A 13,129-nucleotide genomic window follows, 5' to 3' on the forward strand; every position below is an offset into this window, starting at 1 on the left:
TCACCTGGGCAAAAACAGGCCTGCTGATCTGTGGTACCCACTTTGACCAGCTCCTGGGAGCATCTGAAGCAGAGCAGGCCCGGTTCCCCCCTCCGCCTACCACGTTTCTCCCCAGAGCTTTTTCCAGAAGACTCTAAGACAGTGCATATCCGAACCTCTTGGCCTGTGGCAGCAGAGCTGGCTTTCTCTACCTGCGCGTGTCTTAACCCCAAGCCACACCACACCTCTTAGAACACTTCCCCTGGGACCCGCCAGAGGGGGCTCAACTTGCCGAATGATCTGGACTTTTGACACCTTTTATGTTTGCCTTTATCTAATAAAGCTGGCAGGATTAATTATAGTCAGGCACCTCATTTCAGGATATTGATCTTATAGGTTGTGTTAAGATACCATGTTACTGTGCACTTTTATGCACTTTATGCACTTTTTTAAAATAAATTTATTTATTTTTTTTGAATTGATTATGCTGTTACAGTTGTTCTATTCCCCCCTTCATTCCCCTCCACCCTGCCCCCCCCAACCCCACCATTACCCCCCTTTAGTTTATGTCCATGTGTCTCAAGTCCTTTAGGTTCTATATTTCCCATACTATTCTTGCCCCCCCCCCATCTATTTTCTATCTACTGTCTATGCTACTTGTTTTCTGTACCTTCTCCCCCTGTCTCCTCCTCCCACTCCCCTGTTGCTAACCCTCCTTGAGATCTTCATTTCTATGTTTCCACTCCTGATCTAGCTGTCCTTTTAGTTTGCTTTCGTTTTAGGTGTGGTTGTTAATAACTGTGAGTTTGTTGTCCTTTCACTGTTCATGTTTCTTTAACTTCTTTTTCTTAGATAAGTCCCTTTAACATTTCATATAATAAGGGCTTGGTGATGATGAACTCCTTGAATTTGGTCTTATCTGAGAAGCACCTTATCTGTCCTTCCGTTCTAAATGAAAGTTTTGCTGGGTAGAGCAATCTTGGTTGTAGGTCTTTAGATTTCATGACTTGGAATATTTCTTTCCAGCCCCTTCTTGCCTGTAAGGTCTCTTTTGAGAAATCTGCTGACAGCCTGATGGGGACTCCTTTGTAGGTGATTGTCCCCTTACCTCTTGCTGCTTCCAGGATTCTTTCCTTCATTTTAATTTTGGCTAATGTAATTATGATATGCCTTGGTGTGTTTCTTCTTGAGTCCAACTTTTTTGGTACTCTCTGAGCTTCTTGGATTTCTTGGAAGTCTATTTCCTTTGCCAGATTGGGGAAATTTTCTTTTATTATTTGTTCAAATAGTTTTTCCACTGGTGGTTGTGTCTTTCCCCCTTCTGGTACCCCTATAATTCGGATATTGGAGCGTTTATAGATGTTCTGGAGGTTCCTAAGCTTCTCCTCATTTTTCTGAATTCTTATTTCTTCATTCCTTTCTGTTTGATGATTTTTTTCTTCTTCCTTCTGGTCCACTCCATTGATTTGAGTCCCAGTTTTTTTTTCATCTCTATGGTTTTCCTGTGGAATTCCATTCATTTCCCTTAATTTAGCCTTCATATGTTTCTCTAATTTGTGGCTATAGTCCACCAGATCTGTGAGGAAGCTGATGACCAGTGTTTTAAACTGTGCGTCTGAGAGATTTGCTATTTCTTCGTCACTTAGATTTATCTCTGGGGCTTTGAGGTCTCCCTGCGACATTTTTGGTCTGTTCTGGCCCTTTAAGTGGGAGGAACGGCGCCTTGGATTCCCAGGTCGCTGGGTTGTGACGCTGTATGTGGGGGCGTGGTCAGAGCGGGGAAATGGCGCCACTGCTGCAGCCGCTGCCGGTCCAAGCGCTCACTCCCTCACCCGCGCGCAACCAGGCAACCACAGTCAACTCGCTGCCACCGCCTCCCCACTGACTCCTCCGTAGTCGCTCACCCGGTGGGCCGCTCAGTCGCTCACTAGGTCCAATCCTGGGTTTGGAACCCGTGCGACTGGATTCTCGCGTCTGGATTCCTCGCCCGGGTCCGACCGAGCCCTCCTTTGCAACTCCTCACCCGACGCCGGTTTCGCCCCTTACCGGTCGGGCCGAAGAATTTGTTGTTAGCGGACTTCCGAAAAGTTCAGTTTTCCGTGTTCTGGTTGTGTTTTCTGATGCTAATATTTAGTTGTCCCTAAACTTGGTTGTGTGAGGAGGCACGGCACATCCACCTAAACCTCCATCTTGGCGGAAGTCCTGCACTTTAATTTTTTTTGAGACAGATACAACATTTTTTGGAGAAGCAGATGAAAAGGTACAGTTAAAAGATGCCACACACATTCTTTTTTTTTTTTTTGAGGGGGTGTGTGGAGAAGGGAGGGAGAAAGAGAGGGAGAGAAACAGCCACTGAGAAAGAGAGACATAGATCGGTTGCCTTCCGTAAACGCCCAGGCCTGGACTGAACCAGCAACCCAGGCATGTGCCCTGACCTGGAATCAAACTGGCGACCTTTGGGTTCACTGACATCACCCAACCAACTAAGCCAAGCTGGCTAGGGTGCTAGACATACTCTTTTAGAATAAGAATAAAAAGAGACAAACACAGTGACCTTCACTCAAATGCATGGATTCAGAACCCAAGTGTCTACACCTGGTCAAGTGTGCCACCCAGCAAGACTCCCCAGCAGCCACGAAAACAAAAGGTTGTTAGGGAGCAGAAAAAGCATCTAAACAAATGGATGAAAGAGTAAAAAGTTTAAACAACTGAAGTTCAAATAATAACTTTAGTTTTTAATCTTATAAGCTATTTTTAGAACAGTTTATATAACTTTCTGTAACTTTTTGGAAGTTTTAGATTGACAGAAAATTGAGAAGATGGTATAGAATTCCTCTACACTCCATACCTAGTTTCCCCTGTTAAAGGCCTATTCTACTTCCCTGGCCAGTGTGGCTCAGTTGGTTGGGCCACAAAGTGAAAGGTCTCCAGTTTGATTCTCCATCAGGGAACATGCCTGGGTTGTACGTTTGGTCCCCAGCCGGGCGAGGGGGAGCCATGGGAGGATGTTTCTCTCCTCTTTCTCTCTTCCCTTCTCTCTTATGAATAAATAGCTGAATAAATAAAGGCAACTTACACTACCATGGTACTTTTGTTAACAATTAATGAGTGCTGACACAGTATTGTGAATTAAAGCCTGTTGTTTTGTTTATTCTGATTTCCTTAGTTTTCCCCTAATGTCTTCTGCCAGGTCTCTCCTCTACAATACCATATTACATTAGTAGTCATGGTTCCTTAGGCTCCTCTTGGCCATGACGGTTTCTCAAGATGTCCTGAATTTGGATGACTCTTTAACTGTTAAGTAGCAGGACATAAAAATACATTCTCTATGGACGTGTTCAACAGAAAGCACTCTTTAAAAAAATCAAGACCACGGAAGAAGTCACAATCCAGTCAGCCAATGGAAAGTTACGCTATCCTAAAACATTTTGGTAAACTTTAAATAATCACATCTTAGACACCACACCAAAGAAGTGCATTGGCGTTATTAAAAATCAAACAACTGCCTGGGTTATGGACACCATGAAATGGCAGTTTTCCTCCAACAGGATGAGCATCAAGGGGGCATTGGCTGGAGAGCTTCAGTAGATTTATAAACAAGGTTAGGAAGAAAAGGCTTCTACACATGCGTTTTTGACCCAGGAGTGTGTTACTATCAACCTGTAAAATAAAGGGAAAAAACTTCATACGCAAGTGGAAATTTTGCTTCTTTTATTTAACAGAGAAATGTTGGAAGAAAACAAATACTTTGGGTGGAAATGGAAATTCCTGATGCTTTGGAAATTGTTTCAGTACTTTTGCTAGTACTTCAGACATTGACTAGAAGAACTAAAACTACGAAATGTCTTAAACTGTTTAGTCAATGTTCCACATCTTCATCTGTTCTCCATGCTGAGACTTATGACTTAAAATAATGATTATAAATTTGTGCACACAACCCTGCCCCATGCACACTCCTTGCTCAATAACAAACCAACTGAACTATTTTCTGAATCAAATTTGTGCAAGTCTGAAGAAAAAAGTTGAGAGAGCAGGATGTTTTTGAAGGCAGGTTTTCAGAAGCTACTGTTGACTCTCTCTATTCTAGGCTCTTGGGGAGTTTAGTTTGCTTTCCTCTGACAGTTAATAGTTTGAAAATTAGTTCATCATCTGACATAGGAAGGTCAGATTTTATTTTATTTTTTAAAAATATTTTATTTATTTCTCTTTAGAGAGAGGGAAAGGGAGGGAGAAAGGGAGAGAAATGTCAACATGAAACATTGATTGGTTGCCTCTAGTACATGCACGGACCAGGGACTGGACCCGCAATCCAGGCATGTCCCCGACCAGGAATCAAACCATTGACCTTTTGCTTTGTGGGAGGATGCCCAACCAGCTGAGCCACACCAGTCAGGGATAGGAAAGTCAGATTTTAGTAATTTCATTCTCCTGTTCATTAGGTTAAATGCCTAAAGCGGTAATTTACTAGTGCTGAAAGTGAGGGGTAGGAAGCATTTATGGGTCTCTAAAAAATCCCCTTGGCTTAAGGGTCAGCTGTTTTTTTCTTTTAAAAAAAAAGATTTTATTTACCTTTTAGAGAGAAGGGAAGGGAGGGAGAGAAACATCAACGTGTGGTTGACTCTCGTGCACCCCTTACTGGGGACCTGGCCAACAACCTAGGCTAGGCATGTGTCCTGACTGGGAATTGAACCTGCCACCCTTTGGTTCGCAGGCTGGTGTTCAATCCACTGAGACACACCAGCCAGGGTTGATTTTCTTGTTACAATACTTAGAGGTGAGGACTGACTTCCCCACCCCAAGCTGAAGAGGTCTGGATCAAGATAAGCAGATTTATCAGTATCATGTCAGTGAGGGCATAATAATTTTAATAAAAAGAAATTTTAATTTCAACATTTAAAAAGTTACAGTTGTAAGTCAGGCTGTCATTAACGAAAGTCTGCTACGGTTCACTGCGGTAACCCTAGTAAGTGCGAACTAACTCACTGCTGGAACCTCGATTCACTACCATCCAGAGCGGCAAGTGTGACTCCCGCCTGCCCCATGTGACTCTCTCATCTCAGCTTATGAAATGAGCCCACATGCAGAGGCCAGGACGTAATTTTCCTTTCTAAAAGTAGGAAGGATAGGAACACATGTTTTTTTCCAAAGCAAAACTTTTTTTTAAAAAGGAAAGTCTCAAACTGCAGCCCTCCTTCTGACCTACTTAGAGTGGGTTCTCCAAGATCTATGGGTAGATCTCATTACTGGGTAAGATTAAACACTGGTAGCTGCCCATTCATGTGGCCAGTTTTCTTTAAAGATTGTGAGAACATTTTATTTTATTCTGGCCAAAATTAATCATATTATTTTTTGAAGTGAATCTTTACATTTACTGCTTTTAAAAAATTCCAGCCCTGGCTGGTGTGGCTCAGTGGATTGAACACCAGCCTGTGAACCAAAGGGTCACGTGTTTGATTCCCAGTCAGGCCACATGTCAGAGTTGCAGGCCAGATCCCCAACAAGGAGCTCATGAGAGGAAACTGAACATTGATGTTTCTCTCCCTCTCTTTCTCCCTCCCTTCCCCTGTCTAAAATAAATAAATTTTATAAAAAATTCCAGCAAGCTCAAAATTTAGGTGTTAAAAGATGCCAACAATTTAAAAATCTACCCTTTGAAAGCAAAATGAAGAGTTTTGTGTCTCTGTTATGGTAGTTACTATCTTACTGCATTCTAGTTATAGCTCAGCATAGGGAAGTGTGAGCCGAACACAGTTTCTCTTGTCACAAAACCTCCAGCTAATACAGAACCAAGATGACTGAGAAGTAGGCATACACTGTATAAATGCATCTATAATGCATTATAGGTGCATTTGTACAGCATTAGAACATTTGATCTACTGTGTCATTTTGGTGGAAAGATCAACTGGTATCATATATAAAAATGAACAAGTTAATTGACCAAATTTTCCAGGTTTCAATTGGTTGCGTGGTATTAAATAGACATGATAGGCTTAATCATGATAAAGTACACATGATCTTAACCACATTTAAGGAAGATTACAAATGTTTAATGTAAGTATTTTCCTAAATACTTCTTTACTCAAAAAGGGTGAGATTTTATTTTCATAATTTTCTATAAATAAATAATGGTAAAATTTAACACACTGGCATAATTCAATTTATTAAGTTACAAATGTAACATTCCAACCTATTTCAATTTATGACAGGCATATGTACATAAGAGAATGCAATCTTCTGTACCTCCATTAGGCTATATTTTTGATTCAGAAATAATGCTTAGAAAGTAGAACCCAACATTTTTTGGTTATTTATAATGCTGCCAAAATAATTGTTTATCAGATGTCAAATGACACAGTTACAATGTAAGCTGTTTCAGCTTTCAATGTAAAACTCCATATTAGCAAGAGAAACTTGATTACAGTTAAACCAGCCAAGGAAAATTATTTAATTCGTCGGCTTTCTGTTATAGCTTCTTCCTTCTTTGTTGAGGTGGAAGATTGCTGCAGTCCTCTGGTGTGACACCCCTAGACTTTGGTCTTTTGAAGCAGTGAATTTGGGGTTTGCATCGAAGCAAAGGATTTCCTTTTTTGGTTTGGGAGACATTTATTTTTATGAAAGATAGCTTTGCTTTGGATTTACTATGAGTTTTGACTTCTGGTTTGCCTTCTCTGGAATTTGAAAGAAGGTTATTGGACTGGCTGTGTGTCATCCTCAGATGTCTTCAAGAAGCCTCAAATTGTGACTCCAAATGTTCTATTACCAGCTGTGACATTTTTCTGATTATTGACTTAGTTGCCTTCACTATTCCATCAACCACTTCCATTGATTGCTACTGCCTGTTGATCATCCCTGCGTGTGTCCACTGATACTCCAGGTCTCACTATTCTCCTTCCCTCCATATCTTACATTTTCTGAAAGATGTTGGCAATATGAAGATGATAATAGTTATGCAGCTCATGGTGGAATGTCTTTAAGAATTTAGGAGTAATTCCCTTTGCTGTCCTCTGCCAATGGAGACATTTCTGAGCTTGTCGGTATGGCTTTCCGACATCTACTTTTAAAAACATTCAAGCCCTTATTATATGAAATGTTAAAGGGACTTACCTAAGAAAAAGAAGTTAAAAAAAACATGAACAGTGAAAGGACAGCAAACTCACAGTTATTAACAACCACACCTAAAACAAAAGCAAACTAAAAGGGCAGCTAGATCAGGAGCAGAACCATGGAAATGAAGATCACATGGAGGGTTAGCAACAGGGGAGTGGGAGGAGGAGAAGGGGGAGAAGGTACAGAAAATAAGTAGCATAGACAGATAGAAAATAGATGGGGGGGCAAGAATAGTATGGGAAATATAGAATCTAAAGAACTTGAGACACATGGTCATAAACTAAAGGGGGGGTAATGGTGGGGACGAGGGGGGTAGGGTGGAGGGGAATGAAGGAGGGGAATAGAACAACTGTAATGGCATAATCAATAAAAAATAAATTTAAAAAAATTAAAAATAAAAACACTCATGTCAGCAACGTTTTCTGAAAATACTGCCGTGCTTTGTTAGGCTTTTGTAATCCCTCTCAAGCCTTCTTTTGCTCGATTTAAGGTGCTTCCCGCATGGGTGGTGCCTTGTGCCCCATGAAAGAACAATGTCCACTCCTGCTCAGGCCCTGATCAGAGACCGCTAACTCCACAGTGATCTGTGAGGTCAAGTTCTCGAAGATGAGATCATGCTGCCCAGTGTGGTTGCTCATTTTGCGCCCAGGGTGTTAAAACAAACTTTACACGATGTATTCCCGTATTCTTCCTCCGAGTTTCTATTAGGTTGGTGTTTCTTCGAAAGATTCCCGAGTCGCCTTGCATAGCAGTGTTCACTCTCGGTGTTTTCCGTGACTGACGAATGTAACGCATTTCTCAAGAATACCAATTTCCCACTGTGTGTTTTCCGAAGTCCGCCTGACTCCGGAGCTCCGTGGGCCAGTACGAGCGCAGAGGGCGGGAAGGGCACTGGGGGCGGCCGCGGCCCATCCCTCCGCCTCCCGCACTCCTCGAGGCCTCCGCAGGAGTCTCATCAGCGGTCCCTCCTCCCCGTCGCTCTTCCGAAAAACGGCCGGAGGAACCAGCACCCCGCGCCCTGGGTGCTTTAATTTGTAAATGACCAGGATATTCGCCCAAACTCCAGAAGTGAACATGGTTCGCGTGGCGCGCACAGGCCCGGGAGGGGGACAGACGGAGTGTGGACATCGGCTGCCAACACTCCGGCAGCTCGCGACCCGGGACCGGGTTCCCGCACTGAACCGCCACCGAGAGGCCACCCGCCAGGCCCGGGAATAGACCACCTCGGGAAGGAGCCTGGATCCCGGGCCCAGGGATGGAGCAACCGGGGAAAGAAGCCCAGCCAGTCATGGGATGCAGCGCCCCGGGCTCGGAGCACCCTGGGGAGGAACCTGGAAGTTCTAGAGGCCCTCTCCTGTGAGAAGCGAAGCGGCCCGTGGACTGTTCCAGACAGCTGGTGGTAACTCCGGGGCTGCTGCTGGGCATCTTCTTCTCCTGGTGCTTCAAACCTGATCGCCCTCTACCTCCTCATTCCTTTCTCTCTCAGCCACCCCTAAACTAGACGCACCCGCCCAACCTCCTTGCCCTCTTCCTGGTAGAAGTGGGCGATATTACAAAATATGTTAAGCCAAAGCTAAACACGAATGGAATACCATCATTGGATAATTAACCTCAATAATAAAATTTTATGTTTAAAACTTTAACCAAAATTTTAGAGATGTAACATATGGTATAGACAGTGGCAGAAGTGACAGGTGTAGATTCCTCCTGTGGAATACATTTGCCATATGAAACAAGGGCTCATGTCCACAGGTGTATGTATTGATAGTAACCTTAATTCAGGAAGGTTTTCCAGTACAATTTTCTAGAAGGAACTTTGTTCCTAGGTTCATAGGTTGAATCGAATAATAACAAATAACAAACAAACAAACCCTTTGTGCCCCAGCCAGTGTGTTACAGTTGCTTGGAGCAACATCCTGTACCCGAAAATGCTGGCTCTTTGATTCTGGTCAGGGCACTTGCCTGGGTTTTGGTTTGGTCCTGCTCCCTCTGTGTGGGTGTATATGAGAGGCAACCCACTGATGTTTCTCTTCCTCTCTTTCTCCCTCTCTCTCATTCCCTCCCACCACTCCCCCTCAAATCCTTATATTTTCTACATAACTTATGCTCCCACATGATAAAATGATAGTTTAAATCAATGTCAATAGATAAACTCCATGAAATGAAAGTTTCTGCTGTTTGATGAATCACAGTATGTTATGGTTAAATATATGTGCTCTTTTTCATATTCCTGGCATCCAGGATGAAGAAAAAAATCTTTGAATATACATTTCATGTAGGCAATAACTTCACGGCAAGTGGGATGAGGCTGCTTGATCTTCTGAGACTTTTGTAAGACTTCTTCATGAGCATCCTGATCCTCTTTGATCCTGGAAAAAGACACTTTCATTGTGCATGTGGTTTGATAAATTTAGCTACAGTCTATTCTGGTGTGCAAAGCCCTATACTCATCATACTCTGCATTAAAGTCATCCTCGTAATTCTGGCATTGCTCATAGGAGACGAGAATATATTTTATCAAACGCTCTGGGAGTGCAATTGTTGAAGAGGGCACTGTGGAGGCAGCGTGACCCTCTGACTCCTTCTCTGGAATTCAGACTGGAGTTGCTCAGCTTGGCAGTTCCCTCAACTCTTTTAAGGTCCTCTTCCTCTTCCTCAATCATCTCTGTGTCATATTTCTTTATTTGGTCCTTTTCCTCATGTTTTCATACTTCTTTTTAGACTTTTGGTGAGACACTGAATGGTTTTCTCCCACAGGCTTAGGACTGAATTAGAGCATAAGGTTTCCAGAGAAGTCCCAGATGTATATTTGTCTTGCTGGACTGCACAGATACTACTGTTTTGACAAAAACAGATCTGTCTTGCCCTGACTGGTGTGTCCCAGTGGATTGAGCATAGCCTGTGAACTAGGGGGTCACCGGTTAGATTCCCAGTCAGGGCACATGCCTGGGTTGCAGGCCAGTTCCCAGTGGGGGGCACGTGAGAAGCAACCACACCCTGATGTTTCTCTCCCTTTCTCCCTGCCCTCTCCTCTCTCTAAAAATAAATGAATTTAAAGCACACACACGTATGTCTTGAGTCCCCTGGCCTTCTGAAGTGTTTCTGAAGGCCTTCTGAAGTGAGAAGGTACAGTCTGAGGAGATCGGAGCTGGGCAGGTGGGGAGGGCAGCAGCTGCGGGGCGGCGGGAGGTCGCGGCAGAGTCTTCACCGCCGGGATTGACAGGGCCATTTAGTGTTGGTGGAGCTCTGTCTGTCAGGTAAGATATTGGAGGGTGTTTTTTTTTGTTTTTTTTTTTAACCCAAACCTAAGGACATGATGATGATGATGATGATGATGCGGGGGGGGGGCGAACATGGATACGAGAGAGAAACACGCGTCAGTGGTCTTCCGTTCGCACCCCGCTCCCTCTCGCCCAGATCAGGAACTGAACCCGCAACCTTCTGCCGTGCGGGCATGACGCTCCACCTGGCCAGGGCTCGGGCTATTCTACTCATTCAAGGATGAGTGAAATCCGAATCCAAAAGCTGTTTCTGAGAAGATGCAGCGTCTCTACAGGACACTCCGAGTGGCCGAGATGCGTTTAGTTTTCCTGAGAAAACTCCGAATGGCCGCACCGGCCCTGACGACCCCCTATCGGTCCCTCGTAGCCTTCACGGTTCACGGGAGGCCCTCGGGGTCAGACCTGCGGCGAGTCGCTCCGAGCGAGCAGTGTCTGAGCGCTGGGCGCCGCCTTCCGGGGCCAGGCTTCCGGCAGGACTTCCGGGCTGGGCCATGTCCGCGTGGGCCGCTGAGGAACTGCCGCCAGCGTTCTCAGGAGGTACGGGGGCCGCCCTTTCCACTCAGGCACCGCGTCTGAAACAGCCCGAGGTGCTTCCGAATTTGCATCCTTCCCCACACACGGTCCTCCGGTTCGATAACCTTCGTGCTCCGGTGGCGGGCTTCCCCCTCCGCCCGGGTCATCCTTCTTCCGGCCGGCCGACGCAGGCACAGAGCGCGGCTCCATCCCGTATAAACCCCGGGCGGCCGGGCGGGGGCGCCCCAGAGCCGGCGGACCTGAGCGGGATGCAGTCAGGGCTGCCCTGCCGGTCGTCTCTACCCACATTTGACAAATAGAAGTTAAATGTGTGCACTGCATTGACGGGATTGTTTTGGGCAATTTTGACAAACCCGTGGAGCCCTTGGAACTGAATTAAAGGTTAAAAAGAAATTAAGTTCTCGTGGCTCTGGTAGGTCAAAATCATGGTCCTGAGCTTCACCTGCGGTCAGGTGGTGATGACCCGCCCCCGGCCTGCAGCGCTGCTCTCCCCATAGGCCCGCCGCCCCCCTCCGCTGCCAGCTTCAACTCTGGGTGCCAGCTTCAACTCAGGCTTCATGGGTGCTGGCGCTCAGGCTTCTAGGTAAAATATTTGACTACAGCCCTGGCTGGTGTGGCTCAGGGGATTGAGCGCCGGCAGCACTGTGAACCAAAGGGTCACAGGTTCGATTCCCAGTCAGGGCACATGCCTGGGTTGCCGGCGAGGTCTCCTACCCCAGCACGGGGCATGTGACAGGCAACCACACATTGCTGTTTCTCTCCCTCTTTATCCTTCCCTTCCCCTCTCTGTAAAAATAAATAAACTCTTAAAAAACTTAAATATTTGACTACATATTTCACCAAAGAAATATGCAAATGGCCAAAACGCACATGATCTACTCATTAAGAATGAGTAGCAAAACCACAATGAGCATTTCACAACTGCTAGTATTGCCAGAATCAAGACATGAACAGTCAGAAGTCTGGAGGGAATATGCAGAAACTGGAACTCACACACATGCTGGTGGAGCAGCCCTCTTTGGAAAGTCTGAGTTCTTGACAGGTTAAACATGGAGTTACCACAGGACTCAGCAATTTCACTCCTAGGTATCTACCCAAGAGAAGGGCAAACGTGTGTCTACACAAAAACTTGTACATGAATATTCAAAGCTTTGTTCATAACAGCCAAAAGTGGAAAGTATCCAAAAGTCCACCACCTGCTGAATGGGCAAACAAAATGTGGTACATTCATACAATAAAATGCATAAGGCTGTAAGTGGGAATGAAGCACTGGTACATGCTACAATGTGGATAAACCTTGCAAATATCATGTCCAGTGAAAGAAGCCATACAATAAAGGCAACGTATTGTATTATCCCATTTGCAGGAAATGCCCAAAACATGCGAATCCTCAGACAAAGGAAGTAGCTAAGGTTAGGGATAGGGCGTGACTGCTAATGGGGGTGAGGAGAATATTTTGGAATTATAAAGTGTTGATTCATGCACAATTTTATGAAGATACTACAAATCATTGAATTGTACACTTTAAAATGGTGAATTTTATGCTTTATGCATTATATCCCCCCCAAAGCTGTTACTTGAAAAAGTTGCTAAAACTGGTGGGAAAAAAGAAAAAAGGACTCATGGACATGGACAACAGTGAGGTGCTTGCAGGGGTGGTGTAAGGAGGACAAGTGGTAATAAAAACATAAAATAATGTAAAATAAAAAATCACAATAAAAAATAGTGGAGGGAAGAGAATAAGAAGGAGCTCTATAAACCAATGAGGAATTATTTCTGATTTATATTGTTAACATATAAAAGTAAAGTGCAGTCACCTGGAAGCAATCCAAAGGTCCATGAACTGGGAGAGGAATAAACAAATCGTTCTGGCCACAGGACAGAATAGGGCACGGCAATAAAAAGAAAGGAGCTATCAGTACTTTGAACAACAATGGATGCATTATAGTCTCCGCTGATCAGTGGGTCAATGCTGGGGCAGGGGGTCATTAGTCAATGCACTGATCCTGAGGGTGTTGCTTATCTGTTTTTGCTGCTTTTCTGGGCCTGGAGCTAAAACACAGCTGAGACCTAGATGTTATCCCTAGAGAGGAAAGGTCAGAGGGTCCAAACCACCTGACCAGCGATGTGCTAGGGGAGAAAAAGTTACCCTGGGGGCAAGGTTCTTGTTTTCCCAGTTTGTCCCTTGTTTGTCCCTTGCTGAGAGCCCCAGGTGCCTTCTGTACCTA

General features: G+C 44.7%; 1 pseudogene; it reads right to left on the bottom strand.

Moving 5' to 3' along the window:
- Positions 1-9,195: 9,195 nt before the first annotated feature.
- LOC119038391 (RNA polymerase II elongation factor ELL2-like) lies at positions 9,196-10,101 on the bottom strand (annotated as a pseudogene).
- Positions 10,102-13,129: the final 3,028 nt, after the last annotated feature.

The sequence above is a fragment of the Artibeus jamaicensis genome, unplaced genomic scaffold, assembly GCF_021234435.1.
Source record: "Artibeus jamaicensis isolate MK-2021 breed Jamaican fruit bat unplaced genomic scaffold, CSHL_Jam_final contig_3174, whole genome shotgun sequence".
In the NCBI taxonomy this organism is placed as follows: domain Eukaryota; kingdom Metazoa; phylum Chordata; class Mammalia; order Chiroptera; family Phyllostomidae; genus Artibeus; species Artibeus jamaicensis.